This window comes from Anguilla anguilla, chromosome 4, assembly GCF_013347855.1.
Source record: "Anguilla anguilla isolate fAngAng1 chromosome 4, fAngAng1.pri, whole genome shotgun sequence".
Classification (NCBI taxonomy): Eukaryota; Metazoa; Chordata; class Actinopteri; order Anguilliformes; family Anguillidae; genus Anguilla; species Anguilla anguilla.
Window position 1 is genome coordinate 10,122,151 of NC_049204.1, and position 25,162 is coordinate 10,147,312.

General features: G+C 38.4%; 1 protein-coding gene across 12 annotated transcripts in view; it reads right to left on the minus strand.

Moving 5' to 3' along the window:
- LOC118226114 (zinc finger protein 644-like) overlaps window positions 1–23,221 on the minus strand; it is a 35,889-nt gene extending 12,668 nt beyond the window's left edge. For 2 of the 12 annotated variants that reach the window (XR_004764964.1, XM_035415448.1), the window contains exons 1-2: window positions 22,841–23,221; window positions 18,069–18,120 (exon numbers count right to left, since the gene is read on the minus strand). The gene's annotated coding sequence lies outside the window, so the exon portion shown is untranslated. Of the gene's footprint in view, window positions 1–2,537; window positions 2,575–18,068; window positions 18,121–18,498; window positions 18,655–21,943; window positions 22,051–22,840 lie in introns of all 12 variants that reach the window. The other 10 variants (XM_035415446.1, XM_035415437.1, XM_035415442.1 and 7 more) reach the window with 9 other exon arrangements.
- Between the last annotated feature and the right edge of the window lie 1,941 nt (window positions 23,222–25,162).

The following is a 25,162-nucleotide window of genomic DNA, read 5'->3' on the forward strand; positions in this document are numbered from 1 at the left end:
AAGCGGGCCGCAAAAATCTAGACCAGCCTAAGCGAAGACAAGAAAATCAAATAGGGACTGATAAGTGTATGACCTGAACGGTTTAATTAAAGGAGAGGGGGGAAAAAAAACCACAGAGCCTCTATCTGAAAGTTTTCTTCCGCCAGCACTTAGAACTACACAGGAGCAGACAGCGATAATTCAGCCCTCCTGTAATTTCCAATGCTTACATTTACTTCAAAGAATAACTAAGCAGCCAATTACTGGCCTGAATATGGCCATCCGATAATGCTGCCAAGCCCTAAAAAAAGAAATTTCTCCACAAAAAGGTCATAAAAGATGTTTCCATAATGGTGCCAACGCTTTCGTCCAAATGAGATTTTGTACTTGATTGCGCCCATGTCAGGATCACGGGGAGAGGCGCTATTTCTGTCATCCGAGATGGAACAGACGTTAATCGTCCCAAGCCGCCGCCGCCGCTAACCAAAATGTCTTCCTCGCCCCCAAAAAATAATCACAAAGATAAGTCAAGGCGTCTGCTGACAACAAAATAACAGCAATTCGTGAGGCTATTAGGAAACCTGAGAATGCCATACAGTGCGATGCGGCTACTTACTACACACGGTAAACGTGCGCTACCATGCTAGGCAGTCGTACTCCGAAAGCTGGACTTCTCTATTTAATTCTGCTCACCTTATCTAAAGGAGAGAGAAAACACACAGAACCCGAGGTTGCCGAATCAATAGAAATACATCTCACTCATGTCCCCAGCGAGGTTTTGAACTGTTTCACTAGAGAAATGAAGGGTGTAAATCACCGCGATAAATTGGGACACTGACTGCAGGAGAAAAATGGGATAAATGAAAAAGAGAGAGGTAAGAGTCAAGGACATAAAATACCTCAGAAATAAAGGAAAGGGAAAAAAAAGTCAGCTGAAATTTAAGAGTATAAAGCAGGGGTCCACCGACTAATATCAGTATTTAGAATATGTAGAACAATAAGCATAGAACAGGGACCCTACAGGCCAAGTATGTATATAGAGCAAATTCGCTTTAAACATGATCCTATTTAAACATGATCTTCACAAAATATGTAATAAATTGCATCTGAACATGCATCGATATCCTCAAGGGGTCCCCATGGCATTAGCACAATAACCCGACTAGTCGTAAAGTTAGTGGTTATTTGTGATCCTCATAAAAGCAATGAATTTTCCTAACACGTGTAGAGGAAGGACAGCGAAGACATACAGTCTAGTCGACACTGGCATGGTGCAGATTCGATCCCAGTCCGTGGGGCTCATCTACGCACTACGGCTTGCTGCCTTCACCAAATGAGCCACCCAACAGCCCAACCAATACAAGTGCAAAATTCCACAGGAAAACCCCAAATTGTGTGCACTTAGCCAATCAATTTCCATGTTGATAAACTCATAAGAGTCATTTGTAAAGCACTGTCCAAGCAGAACGCTGCACAACATAGCATGCCAAAGGAGCACTAGCTTCAGACCCTACCGGTAACACTCCCACCTGAGCCAGAGATGGGGCAGTCGGTATTCTGCCGTGCCATACATTACCCAAAGGTGCAAAGCCTTGTTCAAGAGTTTAGGGCCATTTTAAATTTACATTTTAGGCATTTAGCTGAGGCTTTTATCCAGAGCGACTTACAATTAGTGGAAACAAGGAAAAGACCTAGATTAATAAATCACCAACAACCCGAGCAGCAATTAATGAGAAGTACAATGGTTGGGCCGTAACACCTCGGCAATACAGTATGCAATCCTTTGTCGCTAGAATTATAATGTGGAAGGGAGGGTAGAGAAGGATTTTTTTTTTACTGGGGGGGTAGGGGAATATATGGTAGTTATGGGAAGGTGGGGAGGATGTGGGGAATGGAACGGGAATCAGGGTGGAGAAGGGGCGGATGTAGCTCACGTTAATTGAAGTACATGGCAAAGGCTTCATTGAAGGGATCCGCTAGTTTGAAGAGGACACATTTGAACGTACGGCACATACAATCATGTTATAGATTGAAGGACTCAAAAATGAATACCAAACACTGGTTCAGCAGATGCACAGCACAGTCAAAACAATAAACAGCCAATGTGTCAATGTCCATTGATGCAGAAGGATGGGTCTGTTCATATGGACAGGTTTGCCATAAGCATCATCAAGCAATGAAAGAGGATACTGTTTCTATTTCACTATTAAATTCATCCACAAAGTTTAAACTTTTTTCACTAAATTTCAGTTTGTCTGTTCGAATCAATTTTATTTTTATTTTTTAAACAGCATTTTTTTGTGAATGTGATGCAACCACACTCTTTATGTGTGCAGGCAACTTCCAGGATAAAAATAAACAACATAGCGCAGCACGATAGAAACCTGATACTGCCACATGTCTGTCGTTCCAATAACCACGCCGAAAGTAGCATGTGACAGTGTGGGAACACTGCTGTCAATCATCGTTAAGTGGCAATTGACTTATCAATGTGGATGACTGGGGAGGTGTAATGTGATAATTGTCTAACACCTGCGATCAAAGAAGGCTCTACTGACCTCATGCTGAGGGATGACTGAAATGCAGCTGAGAAAGCTGTTTTGGAAGAGAAAAAAAAAAATGGTGACCCTAGCGCTAATTTCTTAATTGGGCAAACAGTTTCAGAAAAATACAGAACATTCACAGTTGGCACAATCGATAGCATTCGTACATACATTGGATATTTTTCTGAAAATAACATTTTCAGATAAATATTAAATATAAGATTATATTTAAGATGTATGAGTGATCAGGAAAGGATATAAATATGGAGTTGAGAACAGGAAACTGAATGAAATCTTTAAAAAGAGGAATTGAAAACAATGGCACCGTAGTACAATTCTCTTTCTGTGGAGACAGTATTTACCAGAAGAAAGTTTCTGGTCTTTATTTGAAACAAGTCCAGACTTGCAGAAGCCCATTGCCTTGTAAAATGCTGGAGTGAAGCCAGAGGCTCAGAGGATCGCTGCTTTATTTTACTACCAGGAGGCAGAGTTACAGCTGATTGATTGAAAATTCCAGTTTTAGACCTCAGGCCCAGGCTGGCTAGTATTGTTTGAAGAGAGGCTTCAATAGCAGAATACGAGATGACAGGCGAAATGCTGCAGTAGCAATTGTTTTTGTGAAAATAAATTTAGAGCAATAAGAGAATATCACTGCTGCAAGTCTAACTGTTTCGAGTTGAGACAAGAGTTTTCAACGGTACACCTCACAAAAACCTGCAACAGATCTGACCCTGAATACGTACGGATATGTAAGTTTGCGCCCTACACTGACTTCAGGTAAGGCTGCAAACAAGCCATGGTCACTCTGGTGGGGGGGGGGGGGCTCATCTAAAATAAATTATAACCACGCCCCACCAAACTGAAGCTCAGAATCTTGACTTACCATAAAAACACAAAAAAAGTTCATAAATAAAATACCTCTGCACAGTGATAGTAGACTTACTGATGAGAAAAGGGTAGCAGGTACATTCTGTGTGATAAAAGGGGACAGGGAACAAGTGACAGTCGGGTTAAGGCAGAAGTCATGTTCGCAAGCAGGTAGGAACATCAAACGGCAAGTTCACAGGAAACCCATGCAGCCTTGTCTTGAAGGAGGATTTCTGGTGTGTGGAGTAGATTATATCTGCTCAAGCTTCTGACATGGCCTCATTTGCTGCATGTAGTGTTAGGGAGGATTAAACGATATAAACTTTGAAGCTTTAAACAATACCTTTCAAAATTAAGCGGATTAAGGGGGGATGTCTGATGAGGATTTCCCCGGGCTTTGTCAGTTAAAACTTCTTTAAAAACCGAGCGGTCTCAAATTTCTCATGCATGTGGCCGTTCTAATGAGGTTTCTCTCAAAATCGAGAGGGCAACGGGCACAGGGACCATCCCACGAGGACAGATTCGGTACACAGTTGTGGTTTTTGAGGCTTCTTGGACAAAAGTCCCTAAAAGAAGGAAGGACACTGTCGAGTTAGATCTGCTTTCCATCTGAGCTGTTCTCTCTGTTCATTCATTTTTGACAATGTGGCTAGAAAACCATTTAGGAATTTTTAACATGAATGTGGGGCTCTTGGCAGGCTTAGGTGGTAAAGGCGTCTGACACAAACGTGGGCCAGACCCTATAACCCAGGGGTGGCCAATCTTACCCAGAAAGGGCCGGTGTGGCTGCAGGTTTTTTGTTTCAGCCCAGCATTGCGACACCAGATTCAGCTAATTAACTGATCACGGTCTTCAATCAAGAAGACAACGATAAGCTGAATCATGTGACTTAGTGCTGGGTTAAAACAATAGCCTGCTCCCACACTGGCCCGTTTCGGATAAGGCTGGACACCCCCGCTACAGTCCAAACAGTGCTGGTTCAATCCTGGGCTATGCCATTAGCCGACTATGACCGGGGGATAGCAGCAGTAGGACATGTTTGGCTCTGTGCTGCCGTGAGTTCGGCAGGTTAAGCCAGGCTCTACGGACCGCGGCTTACGTGCAGGTAAGAGCATCAAAGGGAGTAAACACACATCACCCTGCTGTGGTCCTTGCATGGGTTCACGTGACATCCTAGCGACTTCAGATCAAAGACCAAATTGATGATTCCAAATAGGAGAGGGGAGGAGTGTGGAGATCTTAAATACACTTAAATGGTTAATTTCGATTAATTACATTTTGATTAGTTACATTAAGGGAATGTTAATGTGTTTGTGTCTCTTACTCCATTTAATACAGTGGCAGAAGAATAAACCGCATGCATAGTGTTCTCCAAAATTATCAGCACCCTTGATGAGCAAGGGTGTAAATCATTTTGGAAGACACTGCATATGCTTAAAACAACGAGTGCTTTTCTGAGACATGGCGCAGAGCCTTCCGATGGCACACGGCACAAAATGCTTAAGCAGAATCGGTCACGTTTGTTCAAGACAACAAACACGTTTTTTTTTTAAAAAGGGGCTGCGTTAATGGCCGCCATTTTGGCTCCGCTGTCCCTATCTTTTCACAGACCCAATCTATCGTACGTGTAGATTATCCTACCCAGCGCTGGCTTGTCCCCAAACAGACGACGTCACGGTCCCCTGTCGTCGGAGGGGCGACGAGCCGGAATCTTCCGCCGGCTGGCCCGCGCCTGGGACTGCCGCTTCCCGAGGTCCGCTTATGTTAAACAGATATACGGCGGCAGATAATTATTTTGGGGCTCGCCTGTCAATCATACCTACTCAGCCAAGATCAAGAGCAGGCCCTGGCTGGGGCCTGCGCGGGGACCGTTCATTAACATTTGAGTACCGCTCTATCAGTCAGAGCAACAAATAAATCAAAGGAGCACCGCAAACAGGGGTAATATTTCCTCAATAACCCAAAAGAGGATCTGTGGGGAGATGCAAATTGCCTCCCACGAGACCCAGGGGGGGAAGTGAAGGAGAATCTTGCTGGGAGGCAATGGGAAGCTAATGAGTATAATGGTAAATGTATACAAAGGAACAATAAGAAAAGCTCTCTCTTCAAACCAATTTATATAATCTTATCAACACTGCATCTTCACAGCGAACGTAAGCCGACCCCTAACCCAGCACGTGCTTTGTGCTGCTCCACAGAGGCCAAGCGTAGCCAACCTTGCGCAGAGGAAGCAGAGAAAGCAAGACTTAACCGCACTCCAATGCTGATTACAATAAAAAGGAAGCATACATGTACCTTACTGGGGCACATATTTGCACAGATTTTTGTAAAATGTCAGTATAATAAACTTTAAGCACCCTATTAATGAGTTCAACTGCGCTGTAGACCTTCTTGAAAGAACTTTTTAAATTTTCAGTGCCACATCAATGTATCCACAACAAGGTTGACTCACTAAATAAAATAGCAGAGATTCAGTTTGCTTAGTTCTGTAGGATGTGTGATAACATTTGCTGGCACGCTTCAAGTATGAGTGTCTGAGAAGGGAAAAAAACCCAGTTTTTCTCCCCCCCCCCTCCCCACCAGCTGCAAATAACCAGTCGTTTCTTGTTAGCTGTGACTCAATACTCATTAGAGTTGTTAACAAGTTCTTTCTGATGCTTAATGCAGTTTCACTGGCTGGCAGTGAGGCGTTTCAGTTAGAATTTCCGTGACACATACTTTTTTTTCACACTCACAACGCATGGGTGCCTTTACAAACTATTTTCATCAACAAATTTGGGTTCGCTCACAATAAACACTTAATTTCAGCCTATCATCACAATCTTTAAGCTATTGATTTCACTAGCTTACGGCTGTAAAATACTATCAATTAAATACGCATATTTATTAGAGATAATACTTCCAACTGTTTCTTTCCATCAGTCTGTGCTAAAGGATCTGTGCGACAACTAATTGCAATTGAGATTATCCTTATTTTTGCATTGTGTCACATATACTGCCTACAACCCAACTGCAGCACTGCACAAAGTGCTCGATTATTACTTGAACAAGAAATGTTCCGGGACATAGGACATAAAATTAGCAAGCTACATTTTCCTTTCCTAAAGTCACTGCAATATCAGTCATCACCAGCAGATAGCTTGCTGGTCAGAAATGCAAAAAAGTATATTGAAGCCACAGGATCTCCTCCATCTGTCATGGATGGTTACTGGACAATTCTCAGGGAAACATATGTAATTATAAAAATAAGGAAGGCTTTGCCAATAAACTATTGATTGGCTGTCTCCTCCTGAGCACATTCAAACACATATTTGCACTTCAAAAGCTACCCAGGCATTTATTCGGTCCCTGTTCATCAAAGGCTCCATGCCCAGGTCTGCAATTACACCGAGAGAAAAGGAGTGGTGTTAAATAAAATAGATTTGCAATTTGACAATTTGCTCCGAGATGTCTTCACTCTCATTTTCTGTGTTTAAATACTGCTTAGGTGCTGAAAACGAGAGACTAAAGTTTTTTTATATTTTTTTTATTCACACACCTTTATCTGATAATTTGTCATCACTACAGTTTGCCACTGACAACACTTTATCCAGTAAAATGCAAAAGTCTTTAGAGATGTTGAACATAGCATGATATTAAAAGTTTTCAGTTCAAGGTTTTCCATCATGACAGGAATAATGTTCCTTACAATAAATGTCTCCATAAGGTGAGGCAGTTTTAAAAGGAGCTTTCAAAAAATGTCATCAGGAATCCACAGAAAATCAAGGTTAACAACAGTTTTACTTTCTGTGCCTATAATACTCATCTCTGAATGCCAAGTTTCACTCAGCCCAGCTGGTTCATCCAGTGTACTAAAGTAATTGCATCTAACCTATACACCCCTAAAGCAAGTTTCTGAAATATCACTTCAAAATTGGGGAATAAATGATTGCTTTGTGAAAAATTAATGAGGAAAATGCTATCTGACCACAACTTTGACAGAAAATGCCAAAGGTTTATGTGCTTTGCTACCAATTTAGAGGCAAACTTTTGCCCTTACCCTTTCAATCAATAAGAGGCACTGAATTTAAATTTTGGTTAATTGGTGCTCAATGTGCGAAAACCTACATCTATAGAACACTCTAGCAGCCTTGGTAGTATCGATTCCGGAATCTCTCGCAGCTGCTTATCAGCATGTCTTCTCAATATGCCTGATCCGCGGCAGTGGAGCACAAATCCTCCGCGGTCATGTTTGGTCAGGATTTGATTGGGAAGTGGAGTAGGAGCTTCCCAGCGAGTACAAAACAAAACAATTACAGGATGCGGTAATCAATGCCCTGGAATAACATCTGCAGCACTGCAGCATTAATTATATGACTATTCGTCTAAAATTCAATCACTTTGGAATGATGAGCATATTTACCACATTTATGCAGTTTAATATAATGTTTACAAACACAAAAAGGCGAGTAATTCAAAGTGATATTTTAGACACTACGTTTATTTATCAATAATCACCCTGGAATACACAAATTATGTTGAGGCATCATCAATCAAGTGCACCTGCCAAGGAACATAATCTTTTAAACAACAGGCTGTAATGCATATTTGTCACAAGAATATCCATAATTAATGCTTATTAATAGAGAGAAGGAAAATGATGACTTAAAATGCCAGTACCCATCTCATTAAAACATAGGACATAATTGAGAATTTTGTAAATACTGCCAGGAGATAAGATGCCAAAGGATAAGTGGTCATATTCTGCCACCAAGTGGTGGCACTGTTTTTTAACATAAAGAACAAGTGTGAAGTTAACAGCAAGCATGGTTTCTGTGTTGAAGACAACACATCTAACACCACTCAAGCCTTAGGAAGTAACATCTGTGAACTTGGTAAGAAGCCTTTTAATACAATGTCAGCTACGCAACACAGATTCCCAGTCTATTGTCACTGCATTTAAATGATCAGATTATTACCAACATTGCTGGTGAAAGTAAGTTGTCTCATCTTCTGCTCAGAGCACCCTTCAATTGAAGAAGGAACGTTTCTTAGGAAAACAACCTTGGGTTTGACAAACAAATGGTATTGAGCTACCTATATATATATATATATATATATGTATGTATATATATATATGTATATATATATATATATATATATATATATATATATATATATATATATATATACAGTGAGTTCCATAATGTTTGGGACAAAGACATTTTTTCTTGATTTGGCTCTGCACTCTACAGTATTAGATTTGCAATTAAACAATTCATAAGTAGTTAAAGCATACAGCTTTTATTTAAGGGTGTTTTATTCATTTTGATTTCACCATGTAGAAATTACAGCACTTTTTGTATATAGTCCCCCCATTTCAGGGCATCACAATGTTTGGGACAAATGGCATCACAGGAGTTTCTGAATAGACAGGTGTGTTCAACAGCTTCCTTAGTGAAGGTATAAGAGAGCTTTCAGTATCTAGTTTTGATTCTAGGCTTTTGATTGCCTTTGGAGACTGTTATTGGCATTTGTCAACATGAGGACCAGAGTTGCACCAGTGAAAGTCAAGAAAGCCATTATGAGGCTGCTGAAAAAAGAGGAAAAAACTGTCAGAAACACAGGCCAGACCATGCCCAAATCAACTGTTTGGAAAACCATTAAGACAGAGAGCACTGGTGAGCTCAGAAATCACAAAGGGCCAGGTAGGCCAAGGAAGACCTCTACTGAAGAATTCTCACCATAATGAAGAAAAACCGGCAAACATCAGAAACACTCTTCAGGAGGCAGGCATGGATGTGTCAGGGACTACTGTCCGCAGAAGACTTCACAAACAGAATTACAGAGGCTCACTGCAAGATGCTAACCCCTAAAGGAGGGCATGGTGACAGTATGCTAAGAAGCAGCTAAATCGGGCCTACAGAGTTCTGGAAAAAGGTCTTGCGGACAGATAAGAACACCCCCACCCCCATGAAACATGGTGGAGGGGGTGTTATGGTTTGGGCATGTATGGCTGCCACAGATGCTGGCTCACCTGTCTTCATTGATGATGTAATTGTTGATAGCAGCAGCAGAATGAATTCTGAAGTGTACAGAAGCATCTTATCTGATAAGGTTCAACCAAATTCAATCCAAATTTATTGGATGGCGCTTCATCCTACAGCAAGACAATGATCCTAAACATGCTGCTAAAGCAAGAAAAGAGATTTTCCAAGAGATATGAGTGTTTCATATGCTTAAGTGAAAACATAAGGCAACTAGCCCACCAGCAAAGGTGCTCAACACCTGGTGGGGTCTATGGGTCATAGACTTGAAGCAGTCATTGCATGCAAAGGACATGTGATAAAGTACTAACATGACTCATTTTATTTACTTAACATGTCCCAAACATTATGATGCCCTGAAATAGGGGATTATTAAAAACTTTTGTTATTTCTACTTGGTGAAACCAAAATGTATAAAAATACTGTTAAATTAAAGTAAAGAATGTGCAGTTTTACCTCATGCGAATTGTTTGATTAGAAATCTAAAATTGTGGAGTAGAGCCAAACCAATAAAAAAATATGTCCCAAACATTATATACACACACACTATAAAAACTGAGAATAAAAAAGATTCCCTGTTTAAGATGAAATGAGTTTATGAGTTTAAGGGTTATGAATAGTTATGTCATTAATGTAGCACTTCACTTGAAGCTGGCTGTTGGGTTAGCACTGTTAGAATTATGCGCCCAAACTCCACAAGGCAAATAAGTGATATTTTTGTTCCCAAGTTAATTTCCCCAGCATGGGTTTTTTTGGCAAGCGCTCATTTTATTACAGGAAAATGAGAAATTTCCTCTGCAAAACATGTGTTTGTGCATTCACACATAAGCTCCTGTGTGGTTCCTTGGAAACATAATGACGTTCCAGCGTGACTGCCAGGGAAAATCCTCTGGAATTTTACCATCTGTATCTTTTGTTTTTACAACCATTTATTGATGCACTTTGACAGCATTATTATGCATTATTACTATATAAATGCATAGATCTCAGTGAGCTTATGTAATGACATTCTGAAAGTCACACATCACACATTATTAATAGTAAACTACTATGTCAGTGGTCTTGAATATAGTAGGCAAAATTAATTGTTCTAAAATAATAGTGTAAAGGTACATTTCCATATAGAAATATTACAAGCAATACTTTAATATGCATTATATAAATGATTACAGTATTTTTGTGCAGGGCCATTTTGTGTCATTCATTCATGTTTTAGTATTACACACTGATTTTCTCCACTCCCTCTGAAACTGAATGTCTGGTTATGTCTGTCAGAAATGAAATGAAACATGGTGGCTTAACATCAAGTGAATGATAAGCAATTCACAGTTTAGATGTATCCAGACAACACTTCTTCAGTCCAATTCCATAAATGATGTCAATATAAAATGTATTATAATAATGATAAAATAAAATATTATTATAACGATAAAATATTATATTCATGATTTTTTGTTCTATTAATAGACAAAAGGTGACATTCTACTGGATCAAAAGTGTGTGTTTCATTTGAAAACAAAGGCTCCCGATTTGCCGATGAAACGATGTTTCACAGATTTGGCGGAAAGTAGGCTCGGTACGGTTTTTGGAGGGGAAATGTGCACGCAGAGCTGTCTCCGTTAACAATCTGCCAAGTCTGAGGAAGCACTGACGCGCGTAACTGGCAGCTCCGCTTTTTTTTTTTTTTTTTTTCAATTTGCCAGGACTGGAGATCACACCCAGCGGCAGTCTCGGAGCACTTTACATAACTGTGTCACAGTTCGAACTGCAAATACGCCAAATACGCAATTACGCAGACACGTCGCCGCACATCTGGATCACGGCACACGGCAGCGCACAGCAGCATTTCTGCCGTCACCCCACCCACCCCCTCCCCCTCCCCTCCCCACCACCACCCCCACCCCCCAGAAGCGGTGTTAATCATCGGTTGATTATTAATGAGGCCACTCTCTTAGGATTCATAAATGAATGCTTAAACAGATACTGGAAAAGGTAGAAATTAAACATTAAGACAAAAAAAAGTCCTCCGCTCTCCATTTAATTAGCTTTCCCCCCTTGCAATTCATAAAACAGCACTGTTTATTCCGTCATTTAGAAACAGAAAAGCCGCCAATGTCATTGGGAGGGCAAGCACAAGCACTGAACCTCACACAACAATGACTACTTCTGTTACCTGTGTGCGGTGCAACTACCTAGTCGGCTATGCACTTACAGTAGACAGTGCAGGCTCTGCCAGTACAGTAGAGGATGGCGAACTGTACTTTATTTTAACTTTCAGAACCATCGCTGGCCTTAGCCAAACAAACTCACCACACACACTCATCTTTTGTCAGAATAAAAGATAACTTGAATGCGCAAAAGAAGTATGAAATTCATATTTCAGTTCTGCAGTACAGCAGAGGTGATGATTCATCCAAGTGATGATTATCTTCCCCATGTTACACAGACTCAATATGAATAAAGTTTTCCAGCTAGCTAAAATAATAAATAAACGAGGCACTGCTTGGTGCACGCTCCTTTGGTTTATAAGCCAGGCCGAGCATGCAAGTTACTATGTATGTTAAAATAAATTGTAAAAATATTCATTATTTAATAGAAAGAACAAAATAATTACTAGTATTTGCATGTGTAGCATGTAAATTACCCAATAAGATTTTAGCATGTAGCCAATAAAACCTGCAACATTACATTTGTACTTGATATCACACCTAGCCAACTAGGAAGATCTGTAGGCAAATTGTCAGATTGATGTGTGGCTCCTGCCATGGGGTCCACAGTGGCATTGCAGGGGATCCATGTCAATGATCCATGAAAATCTAGGGAGCAATAAATGCCTCTGAAGGTCATTTTTCTTTGTTCTCCCTTATTCCTATACTGTATACATCCATTCCATAATTTAAATGCGATGCTGTTGACAAACTGAACCATCACTGATAAAGATATACGTGTCTGAAGCAGTGAACTGAACATTAACATGATTAAACAATATTAAGATGATGTGCAACATCCAGATGGACACAGACAAAGGCCGCTCGTATGGTTTGAACATTCCTCAATGGCATTGCCAATATAACTGAATGTAGCATCTGCACCCTTGGCCTGCTGTTGATATCAACACATTAACAGGACTATTGTGACAAGGTTTAGTCTGTTTTGGGTGGCTAAACCACGCCAATGGAAACGGCAAGTCTGAATGTACAGATGCAATGCAAGTGCAGCCCCAATTAAGAAGTGATCAATGTGGTATAGCATTATTCCCAGCCAAATTTATTTTTCTCAATGCAGTTTCAGTTCAAAATATTATGATACAAAATATAGAGATGGAGAGGGAGACTCGTAAAAAGGCAATAACAATGAGTTATGAGTAATATAGTTATATATAATAAGTTATACATTTATGATGCACACTAACTATAATGAATTGGTCACCAAGATATTGTGATAGATACATTTCATTGATTTAAAAAAAATTGTGAAAAGTTTCAATTTTTTTTTAACTTTCCCCACCAAATAAAATTTCTTGAGAAATCAATTTCATAAAATTGTACTGAGTAAAAAAATCCAAAAATAAAATGAAAAAGGAAGGGTGCAATAGGCACAATTTCTGTCCTCAAACACTCGTCACCACATTAAGAATCTGGCAAACATAAGCTACCCAGATGCAAAAAAAAATGAAGCTATGAAATATGCATTCTTGGAAAAAAATTAATCCACAATCAAAACAATGGCAAAGAAACCCAACTGAATTTAATAGTGCAAGTAACTATTTTTCAGTAAATTCTGTTACAACTCTGAGGCCGCAGAAAAGCAAACAGCTGAATTCAATGTTTAGCAACAAGGCAGGCCCACAGGTTTCCTCTTATTTTAAAAATGAGCCACTTAAAACATGTTTATTTCATACATACAAACGGTTCTAGTATTCTTACTTCCGTTATTCTTTTGTCATTTGTGTAATTTTTCTCTCTCTCTGTCTCTCTGTCTCTCTCTCTCTCTCTCTCTCAGAGTACTCATATGTATATTTCACTGACCTTTTCATACTGAGACCTAACCCTATTAAAGTTCAACAATATATTTTCTGCTTCCCATGCATCCCAAAGGACCACATACCATAAGAAATAAAGTTCAACTCAATATGTGAGGGGAAATGGAAATTGACATACTTCCATAGTTTAATTTTCATATATTGTTTTGCTTATTTATAGCTTTTCATGTTTATTTCTCATGCTCCATACCTTTCAAAAGTAGACTCAAAACTAGTACAACATCAGAGGGTTGGACAAGGCCCCACCCCACAGGCTATTACCCCTGTGGAATATGCCGTATATATCTTAATAACAATCCAATTGCTTGCTTTCTGCGAAATCGGTTAATCCGGCCGAGACTACTGACATATGTTAAACAAAAGTGATCAGTTTTAAATAAGCACAAAACAGCCAAATGACTATATAATTAATATAGGCCATGTGGATGTTTTAGTGTAAAGCATTTTGTTTTTGCATAGTAAAGAAGTATACCATTTCATTAACATTTACAGTGGTGCAAAACTAGCCACGGTCAAATTGCATGTTTTGTTGAATCTCTAAGTGAAAAGAAGTTAACACAACCTCTGCTGGGTGTAAATTTAAACATGACATATTTATGCAAATTTGAATGCATTAATTAATTTTTCAATGAAAGCACTATTTTATAATCAATTTAGCAAATGAGTGAACTCAACAAAAAAAAAACTCACTTGCATTCAATTGTAGTTTAAGTTGGAGCTGTATGTTATATGAATCCAGAAAATTCACCATCTTGTAATATCCAGTGCATAAGAAGTCATTTCCCCCAAGAACCTCTTCACAGTACTTCCATGACTATACGCCCCATATCTACACATATGTATGTGAGCATTTATAAATGAGCCATAGTCCAGTAGGAGTAGCACAGTAATCTAATGTAGTTTTCAATCAGTTTATTGCTCTGACAAGCAAGGAAGCGTCCAGAACCACGGCGCAACTCACTTCCGCAGACACATTTTATCTGGCACCACCTGCGCATGCGTCCTACTAAACGTAGCACCACCTGCGCATGTGTCCCACAAAACGTCCCTCAAAGGTCGTCCGTGAGTGAGTGAGTGACCACAATTTGCCATGCATAGCCCACGGCGCCAGTTCCTGCGCGCCGTGGGAAAAATGCAAATTAAGTCAATATTCCACGAGTACGTTCACAACCTCTCTACTCCAAGCTTTGGCATTAGAAGCATATCCATGAAAAAAACGGCGTTTCCATAAGACAGATTTGGTACGTATCCATACAAAAGTGGCAATAAGCAATGCTAGAATGCTACAATCCACATATTCAAAAATATTTTCTTAATCCTCATCAGGATCTGACCCCAACACACATGCACACACACACTGCAATCTAAATAAATAAATAAATACTCACATTTTACAGCTACTAAATAACTATGGAGAGACATGAAATTTTGAAAATTTTGTAAGATGTGACCTAAGGTTTGTGCATCAAAAGCAACATTTTAGAACCTGCATCCCCTAGGACGGTGCTGAAGTTGGAAAATAACTCATAAATTCACCCTTGTCGAGCAACTTCCCAGAAATGATTTACGGGTTCCAGGCACAGTTTCCTTGAAAGTTATATTTATTACTAGTCAAATACAGAACTACCAATGGTTGAAGCCAGTCTAAGCTCAGGAAGATTTGTCTTGTCAAAATCCCTTTCTCACTTTTGGCTAGCCATTGAGAAGTCACAGTTCAAAAAATATGAGCATTTTTGATCTTGGCTTACCGGAAAATCTGCAGGTGCAATTTTATTGCAAATTCCGAGAGGGTTGGGCAAAATTTCCATTTCTGGTAGAGCTATAACCTACAAGCAGTCCTGTTGATTTATAAATAAAAAAATTATTTTTACATTTAATTAATCTTTTTTTACAAATTTTAAACAAAGTAAATATTTAACTGAAACTATTTTCAAAACTTTATGACAGCTGGCTGCCAACGATGCAGTCAAGGCTTCCACTCAGCATGCCCCAGTCAGAAGTGGGCCTTCAACCATGCTGAGCGAGCATGATTTTGGCATGGCCAGCTGTGCCAGAGATAAGTGGACACACACACATGCTGAGGGCTGCCACATATAGCCGTGGATGAACTCTGCCTAATGGAGACAGGCTGTCATTTCCCTCCCTCCACAGCTTCCTCATTCTATTCTAAGATGTTTCTAAGCAGATACTACAAAGTGTGCCTAACTAGTTAATGACATAGGTTAAAATGGTGGCACGCACCTGCCTGCAATCAATGTACAGCATTTTACAAATTATTGTCATATTTACTAAAGACTGACATGAGCTCAGCTGCCATGGTTGTAACTGAAAAAGCAACAATAATACTCAAATTGCAATATCCATATAAAGCAGTATTATCACAATAGTAAAATTCTATATCCGAGATATAATATGAGAATAAGCAACATAATTCTATTCCCATGATTTGTCAGAAAACATTTGACTAAATATTCTTTTTTATATATATAGTTAAAATTAGTCTTTAAAATTAATCCTCAATAAAAGAGAAGTATAAGTCATGAAATAGCAATACAGCAAAATATGCATACATACCTGAAAAACCATAAAGTAACTGGTATTTTTATTGTAACAAGAAAAATGTATTAAACAAAACAGGATTAATCAATCACTTCTGGTAATATTGTTTCCAGAGACCTTCCGTTTAAAAATACGTTATTATGTTATTTTCGTTATACAAATTTCCAACAATAGCTTTTTTAAAACTGACTATTTCAACCAAGTTACTGGCGTTTTAAAACAAATACCTTTTCGCTCAGCTTCTGTCATCATTTGAATGGCCTTACATGCTGTTTATTTCAAAGATAGTTAATCTGAACTATTTTTGCACAATTATCTCATGCATAGTAGGTATAGTCTATCCTCTCCTTTCTCTAGGGGAAAACGAACTGCCCCACTACCAACAAAACCTGAACCTAATTCACACAAAAAAACACAAACATTTTGTGTTTGCCCTTTCTACCGTTCATATACAATTCTGTGTTTTAGAAAACAAACATTAAACGTCTAAGTTTTAAATGTCATTGCTTTAGGGAAAGGCAAAGGAGGCCACATTCGCTCTGAGGAACATGTAAAATCTTTATTATTTTAAAAACAAGCTTTAAGAAATTCAACATGCTTCTAGAAAAAAAAACGGGTACAAATGATTTTAAATAAGAATGGGCAGTTAAAACATTTTAGCACAGGTCAAAAGACATTCAAACATATAACATAAGCCTATAAAACATAACACACACTCAAAAAATAAATGGTTTAACAGCAGTTACACACAATACTTGGCTATTGAGAATATGTGAATTGCATTATATAATAATATAGTATATAATAATAGTAAATAATATTGTGTTAAACCACTGCCTATAATTAAATATTAAGTAAATCCCACGATTTATTTATTTTATCAAGGCAATTATTTATTTTTTTGAGTGATTAGTATCGTTGTGTGCAACCAGTCCAACAATTTCTTTTTTGTTTTTTGAGTGTATATCAAATTGCTACCATTTTTATAAAATGAAATGATTTAAACTTAATGCACATGGAAAACTTTGTTTCAGTTACGTAAATGGCCATAAGGTTGCTTTTGACCAAAAAAAAAAAACCTGTAGGGCATGAAAATGTGGCAGTGTATACTGACGAAACAAGAAAGCATTAGCCTTGTGGGGGTTTCTGTTATACACACCTGTGGACTCACAGCATGTTCACCACATGAACAAAAACCAGGAAAAATTACAGCACAGTTAACATTAGGCTGTATGGCTTGCTTCAAGTTCTTATAAGAACACAGACAGCGCAGTAATTGTCTGGTAGCTGCCGAGGGTGAAAAGGGCAATGATCTGATTGGTTTTAATAATACCAATAATAGTTTTTTAAGAGCAGAACAGCATTTAAAATGGGGGGGGGGGGGGGGTTGACAGTACCTTTACTGAACATACAAACCCAGTTTAAAGCATTACAATTTTGCACATTATCCAAACAGAAACAGGAAGGACTCAAAATAGACCATTCCTGCATAAAAAATTATTGATTCAATGTCCTTCAAATACCTCTCACCAACATGCGGACAATATTAAGCATATAGAAAGCACAAATATAAAGTCATGATTGTAAAGTTAAAAAAAAACAAAAGTTTTATTCACTTTTACAAAAGAAGAATATTTAAAATATAATACTCAATTAATTTGGTGCCGTTTAGAAATATGGGAGAAGCACAATTCAAGGGAAACTCAGAGTGTTCAAGGGAATTCAGAGGCTGTGCATAGTTTTACAGTATCTGAATAGTGTGTGTGTGTGTGCCTGAGTATAGGGACAGAGGAAAATAACATGTTACAAATTTAAGGTATGCAGTCATGGGCAAGGGAGTTACATAATCCAGACTGGATTTATTTTTTACTAGACTACTAGTGGATACATATAGTTACATGCATATAAGATTATAGAAAATACAACAAAAAATATATTTTGTTATGTTAAGGTGGGTGGGGTGGGGTTAGGGTATGTTTCTTAAGAATTTTGGATTCATGGTAAGAAGCACTACTGTGATCACAAAAATTCCAACTGATGAACATGTCTTACCAGCCTGCACCAAAAATTCATCTGCATCTCCCAATGCTTTCCTGAAACCCACCTATGGAAAAGAAAGCACAGTAAGACTCCCTCATACACTCTTTAGCACATTTCAGCTTGGAAAAATAGGACATAGCTGTGTAAGTGAACAGCAAAAAACAACTGTAAAAAACAAATTATTATTATTACATCTAACGAATATTAAAGGTATACTATCGGGCTTTTTGGCATATTTTATTACTGGAATCAAATGTGTATATGATTATAGAAAATGCAACAAAGAAAAGCATATTTTGTTGTATCAGGGGGGTTAGAGGCAAGTTTTTTAAGAATTTAAAGTCATAGAATTGTCTAATGTTAAACAGCATTCACTGCTTGTCCACGTTTGAAAATGTTGGAACCTATTGAGCAACTCAGTCAAATTGTTTTCATTCACCACCTTGTGCTACTTCGCCCTTGTGTTACTTGTTGTGTTGTCCAGGAAGTGCATTTGCGCATCATCATTGTGTGCTTATCTTTCTGAAGACGCATCTTGATGCAGGTCAAAAGACACAAGTAATGGCAGATAGCAGTAGTATCGGAGATGCAGATGCCCCTGGCAAAAAAAAAGAAATTAAAGGAAAGCTGGATTATTAAGAGTTTGTGGATAAACTTGGAAGTTTTACCCCCCAGGGTAGAGGAAATCTAAACTAGATCTGAACTTCCAAATTGACAATAGTTTGCATGTCTGTTGTTGTCAAGTGAAACTGTGACTTACAAGCATCAGGCTAATTAGCCAGCAAGTGTTTGATAAAAAGAAATTGAAAATGTAGTTAATCAATTAAAATGTATGCTGGAAATTTTTATACAGTAGCAAATACTAATATATATATATATATATATATATATATATATATACCTTTCAGCCTTTGTTTGACTGGGTTCTCATTCTAATATTATTTATATTACAAAAGAATAAATTGTGCATAAATTCATGGTTATATTTTGGTATCCAATATTGTATTTTGACGGTGTACACAAATTTTGTTTTCTCACAATCTCTGCTTCATATATGCAGCAATAAGGGCAAAAAGTCACATAGTATACCTTTAAGAAAAAATGGTAGACAGGTTTAATCTATCTGGTTGAATTTGAAGGCATCCTCTCTAAAGGCAGAGCTACAATACAGCTACAATACAACAGTTTAGCAAAGATTTTACAAGCAAGACATATTCACTTTTCCAAAGTAAATTACAAATGATCTATTATTGATAAAAATCAATGTTTTATTTATAGTAGGTTCATTATTTTATACGTAATTAAGATTTACATAAACCAAATATGTCAAATGTGATCATTTATTTAAACACAGCATCAAATCTTTTGAGTGACAAAACAGGAGAACTTCAAATATTTGAATATATGAGACAATCGATCCATAACCCAAAGCACAATGGAAGTCCTAGAGAACTCAAATTCCATCCAACAATCATTTGTTATGCAAAACAACTGTAATTATCACTGGACAATCACCAAAATGCTCAATAATAAGGACCTCAATTTTCAAGAGCAGACTGTACCGAGGCCAAATTAACAGATGAACTTAGAAACCAAATGTAAATGCAGTGGTATTGCATACAATAGAATATTTCGAAAGTAATTTGTGAAACCATTAAAGAATTTTTCAAAAGCGTCTGTGCTTCATCAACCTGGATATTAACACTGTGTTCAGTTCACAAAACACAAGAGCCACAAAACACAAGAGCCAAGAAGAATGCAAACATAAATGGCTTTTTTTTGTACAGTTTTTGGAACTTGTGAGGTTATTGGCTGAAATGCAGGAAAGGGTGTTTCTTTCGGAGTTAAATGATACTGATTGGGGGTAATTGGGCATAATGGGGCTCCTGAAATAACTCTACATTTTTTACACTAAAAGACTTATGTAGGCCTCAACGCTCTCGGTAGATCCTGCAGATTACAAAAATATCTTGTCTCAGCAGCTGTTCTGCAGCTCAGCTGCTAATTCAGGATGGTGTGTTCCCATTAGAGCCCTCCCCAGAGTCTCAATTTGCAGCCATAGGAGCAAGGAATTTTTATTAAAATATTGTGTTATGAAAATTACATCAAGGGGGATTTGTAAAAAAAAAATGGCGACAGATCTACTGTAGTTGGAGAGCAGCAGATGCCTTCAATATTATCACCACTGGTTCACACATGTCATTTCACACCCAGACAGTGAAAGCAATAAACAGATTCCATCACGCTGGTTTCACGTGATAATAACCGGGAGCAGAGGTTAAAGTTTGTTTATTCCTTACGGGGATGACACGCTCAAGGTTGACACAGGGTAAGGGGATGGCCCACAGTTAAATCTGCAGCCAAATGCGACATTCTCTGCAGACCGGACTACCCAGGAACTGTTCAGTGCATGCCTCAAACCACTTTAAAGCACTGGTCTCATTTCAATTGAGCATCTTTTTTTTTATATAAATGAGATCTTAAACACCCAAGGAAGTGAGCTTAGGTTATTTCTAATTTGTCAGGACAGATCTATTGATAAAACATCAAAGCAATCCCAATGTTATATTTCAATCTGGCCGGTCATGTGAGGACAGCACACAATGTGCTTATCCATGGGGAAACAACAAATGTCCCGTCGCAAAGAAAGCTGAAAACACAGAGCATTAAATGATATGGAAAGAAAAATACATGACAAAACAGATACAAACTTAAAATGAACAAGAGAACCATTCTTTTTATTTCGGCAACAATCTGTACATTCAAATAAAAATATACATATATGCTATTTCAACTTAAATATCTCATAAGGATGCAGATCCTACAACATGTGTAAAGTGGCTCCACTCTAAATGAATTTGGCTGCATTAGATTAACAGATGAACAGTGTAAAAGCGTACTTTTCCACGTCAATCAGCCTCCCGTTTGCCAGGTTGCTCTATGAGAAATATGCTGCACACATTTCCTTCTCTGTCACTGCAGGAAAGACCATTTAAGGGGGTGGGCATTCAAGCAGAAAGACAGAGCCAGAGGAGGCACTTAAGGTGACAGATTCCCTGAACTGATTTGACCCCATGCAAGGATAACGGCTTTTGCCTTTATATTTGGCATGCTGTAAGCGAGTGCATCAGTCCTACCGGAACAACGCAATTGCGCAATATACAGTATGTACATACATAACTACTAATAGGTCACAGCTTACTCCTAATGTTTAAACTCAATTCCAGCCAGAGACACTCCAAATTTTTGTTACAGTGTGTTTATATCACAGTAAATATTACTGAGAATAGTAAAAAGGCTTTAACATTGAGTTCAATCCTTCTTGAAAAATAAAATATTTACAATGTTTACAGTACACTAAACAATGTGTAAAACACCAGTTTGTCATTTCCTCCAAATGGCAACAACTGTAACATGACTGCAACATTTTCAACATCAAGAATATCTCAAAAATTTAACTAGGTCAAGTGCTTGCCAAGTACACCATGCAAGGCACTTTCACATCAACCCCAAATCCTTCTGACCTCCAGGAAAACTAGGCTAAACTCAAAAGATATGAACATAATTTCACCAATATACAAATGCATGCACAACTTCAACAGCTGGATTTTCTGATCATTTCCTAAGGATTATATAGCTTGCATTCAAATTAACGTGGCCAAATCATTCAATACTATTGGACTGTAAAGTTTCAAATGCCATTATTGTTCAGAGCCCAAACATTATCTTATCCAGCAAACACTTTCCAAGTGAAGGCCTAGACTGATTAAATAATAATGGAATCCATATCTGTAGCACTTAATCTTTACAAATTTGACTGCAGCAGTTTAGTCGAACCTTGGTTTTTGTGAAGCCAAAGAAAAATAACATTTTAAAATGGCCTATACCTGTGGGAGTTTGTTGCCGACAATTATCTGATTACATAATACTCATATTCTGGGAAATGCGGGTGCCTTGACTGGTCACAAGGATCCACATTTTGAATAGGGTTAAGCTGGAAAACAGAAGAAAAAGCACATTGAAAAACCATGCATCTACCCTTTAAGCAGTGGTGTGCTCCACAGCCTAATATTATTGTAAATTATTTATAATGCTGCTCCTGTCAAAAGGTGAGGTATGAAAACCTTTTCAAAGAGGACGCAACTCAAAACATACTGGCTGCAAAGGTGCATGTATACAGTATGCGCCATTCCCGACCTTGATGGTCTGAAGAAACCAAATGTTGGTCACACGTTTACGTGTTTGAAGTGTCGAATCGCATACCGGGTGCAACTGCGACAATCATAGTACAAAAAAAAATACTGATGCACTCCTGGCACGCGAAATGGTTTACCTCATCTCGGGATTGTCAGTGCTATGGACAAACTCTGACAACAGCCGCGTAAAAGAAGGCAAAGGCTAAAACGTCAAGTTTTTTAACAGATAGCTAACTAGCTAGCCAGGACAATTGCAGAGTTTTTTAAAAAGATTTCTAACTTTTGTTGAGTTGTATGTACATTTGCAAAAGTGTGGAGTGTAAATGCAATGCAGCATTTATTTCCAGGTTATGACAGCATGCGTAAATTTAAATGACATTTCGTCCATCCACGCTATTGCTGCACCAGATAGCCTACCTCTAGTCTGGCTTTTTCCCTTGCCATCTCATTCTGTTAGTGTATGCCGTGTCCATTATGTTCCATACCCAGCAAGAAGTGAACCAACTGTACTCGCCATGTGACAACTCTGAACACGGTTCGATAACATACGGAAATGGTTAAGGGAATGTATTATAACTGAAAACTTACCTCTCCAATGTCGAGAACGTAGAAATAAGCAAGTTAGTTGTTACAGTAGATTATTGTTCGCTTTCGTCCTCCATCCATTTCACAGCCGCCATTTTGCCAGTTTTCTGCAGCTTAAACTAGATACACCTCCGAGAGGGATGTTAGTGAGAGCAGGTGTAGCATTTATGATTTGCACTGATATATTTTTTCGACAAATTTGCAAGACACAGTATAACACGAAGGTTGTATCAAATGTTTTGACATCGAATGCTTTTTATTTGAATTTGCTTATAGGTATCATATTCGTCCGAAATGACACGGATCCCCTATCAAAAAAATTGGATTATTCCAGTTAGAATGTAGAAAAATTCTTCAAAGTGTCGGTTGGTTTGATTGGAAAAATGGTGGCGCAAGTAGGACCTTGAACGACTTCACATGTAATGTCATTTACGATGTCTAACAATTTATAATTTCTTTTTCAACGAAATACATTATTCATTTTTTATGTATAGGCTACAATATTGGTTACAAGTGCATGAACATTTTATTTACGATTGTAACTGAGATGTTTGGCCATAGTAGGCTAATGCACTTTTGTAATTATCAAAATGGACCTTCATTAGCCTGCTATTTAAAAAGGTGTGACATTAAATTAGAAGATGTTACAGTCATCTAACAATTTCTTGTATCCAGAATGACTTAGAGAAGTGGGCAACATTGTGTTTGCAAAAGTGCAATATCGCTAAGGCAATAAAGGCCCATTTATAACCAAATAAGCATACATTTAGCCTAATGCACCAGCAATTAATATTGTAAATCCCTTAACACAGCGCCATTAGACAAAATTCATAAAGAGAACGAGTAAATGGGGTCTGGTGTGCCACGGTGGCATCTGAAAAGGTGGGTCCTTGAAGATTGGTGGGGGGGGGGAGGGGGGTGCGCTCATGAGATTGCAGTGAGGTCTGGGTGGTGCATAGGGTTTAATACATTTTTGAAACTGTAACAGAGAAGTCTTTTAATTACCCTCCAGATTGGCTAGCACAAAGGTTTTGAAATTGATCCACACTAATATCAGTTGGAGGGAAATGAGAAGAGAAGTGACTTAGCTGATTCTGGTGGAGGCAGGAGTGAGTTTCAGTAGTCCAGGGCGGAGAACTGGCGTTCCTGAGAGTTGAAGAGGTCAATATTGTAGTTGCTTTGCTGGAAAGTACACCATAGATAGCATCACTAATTTTAGAATTGTTGAGCTTTAGGCAATCATTCCCACTTAAGATGTTTTGTTGTTAAGCGTAGACCATTCTCAGAAGGAAGGGAGGAATTAATTGTGTCATCAGTGCAGCAGTGATATGACAGACTTCGGGAGAAAATGGCAGAACCAAGAGACTTGGTCTACAGGAGAGAGGACCGAGGACCAAACCCTGGGGGACACCTGTAGAGTGCAGGTATGCACAGACAAAACTATCTGTATCCCTATCAATTCAACCAATAAAAAAATTTTTTTCATCTTATCCAAAAAGGGCCAATGTGGGTGTTTTTATTTTAGCCAACACTATGACACCTGATTCAACAAAACTGCCCATGGTCTACAATCAGGCGTCTTAGTGCTGGATTGAAAAAAAAAAAAAATCCTGTACCCACAGGGTTTTCAGACACCCCTGTCTAGTCCTTAGAGGCATCAGGAATAACTGGAGACAGCCATGTCATGCATCATCAATGGATTTCAATGAGAAGACCTGAATAGCACATGGCATGGTGTAACTGCAGTCTGCCATCTTGCCTGACTTGGAAACATAATAGTACTCAAAATGAGAGATCACTGATCAAACAAAGTGGTTAACATTAGCAAGGGCATTGTGGGAGTACAGTGCTCATATTGAATTGTGATGCCTAGCTAGCTGCAATACAGAAGACAATAGCCTGTTATCAGCCGTATGAACAGGCAGACACATTCATTCAAGTAAACTGAATGTAAGCAAGCAGCTCTGCTTTTACAAGAGGGCATAATAGTAGCACATAAAGTGTTGTTTTATGAAGAGCCAATCATGTTTTTGTGAAACTGAAAACTCCCTCCTGGCCAGGCTCCAACAGCACTCTCTCCAGCCCCTTCAGCTCACCCAAAGTGCACGCACCAACATACCATTGCTCTGAGTGTTTTTTTTTTTTTTTAAATATCTGTGGAAAGAATTTTTAGAGCCTAAATAAGTTGTCTAAAATAGTCGTATATTATCAACAATCCCTGGATCCTTGCTCTAGCCACACCAGACACTGCAAGCTCTGAACGGGCAGCTCTGTCAAATCTCTGCCAAACTTGACTTTCAGTTTCTGAGTACATTGCTAACAGTC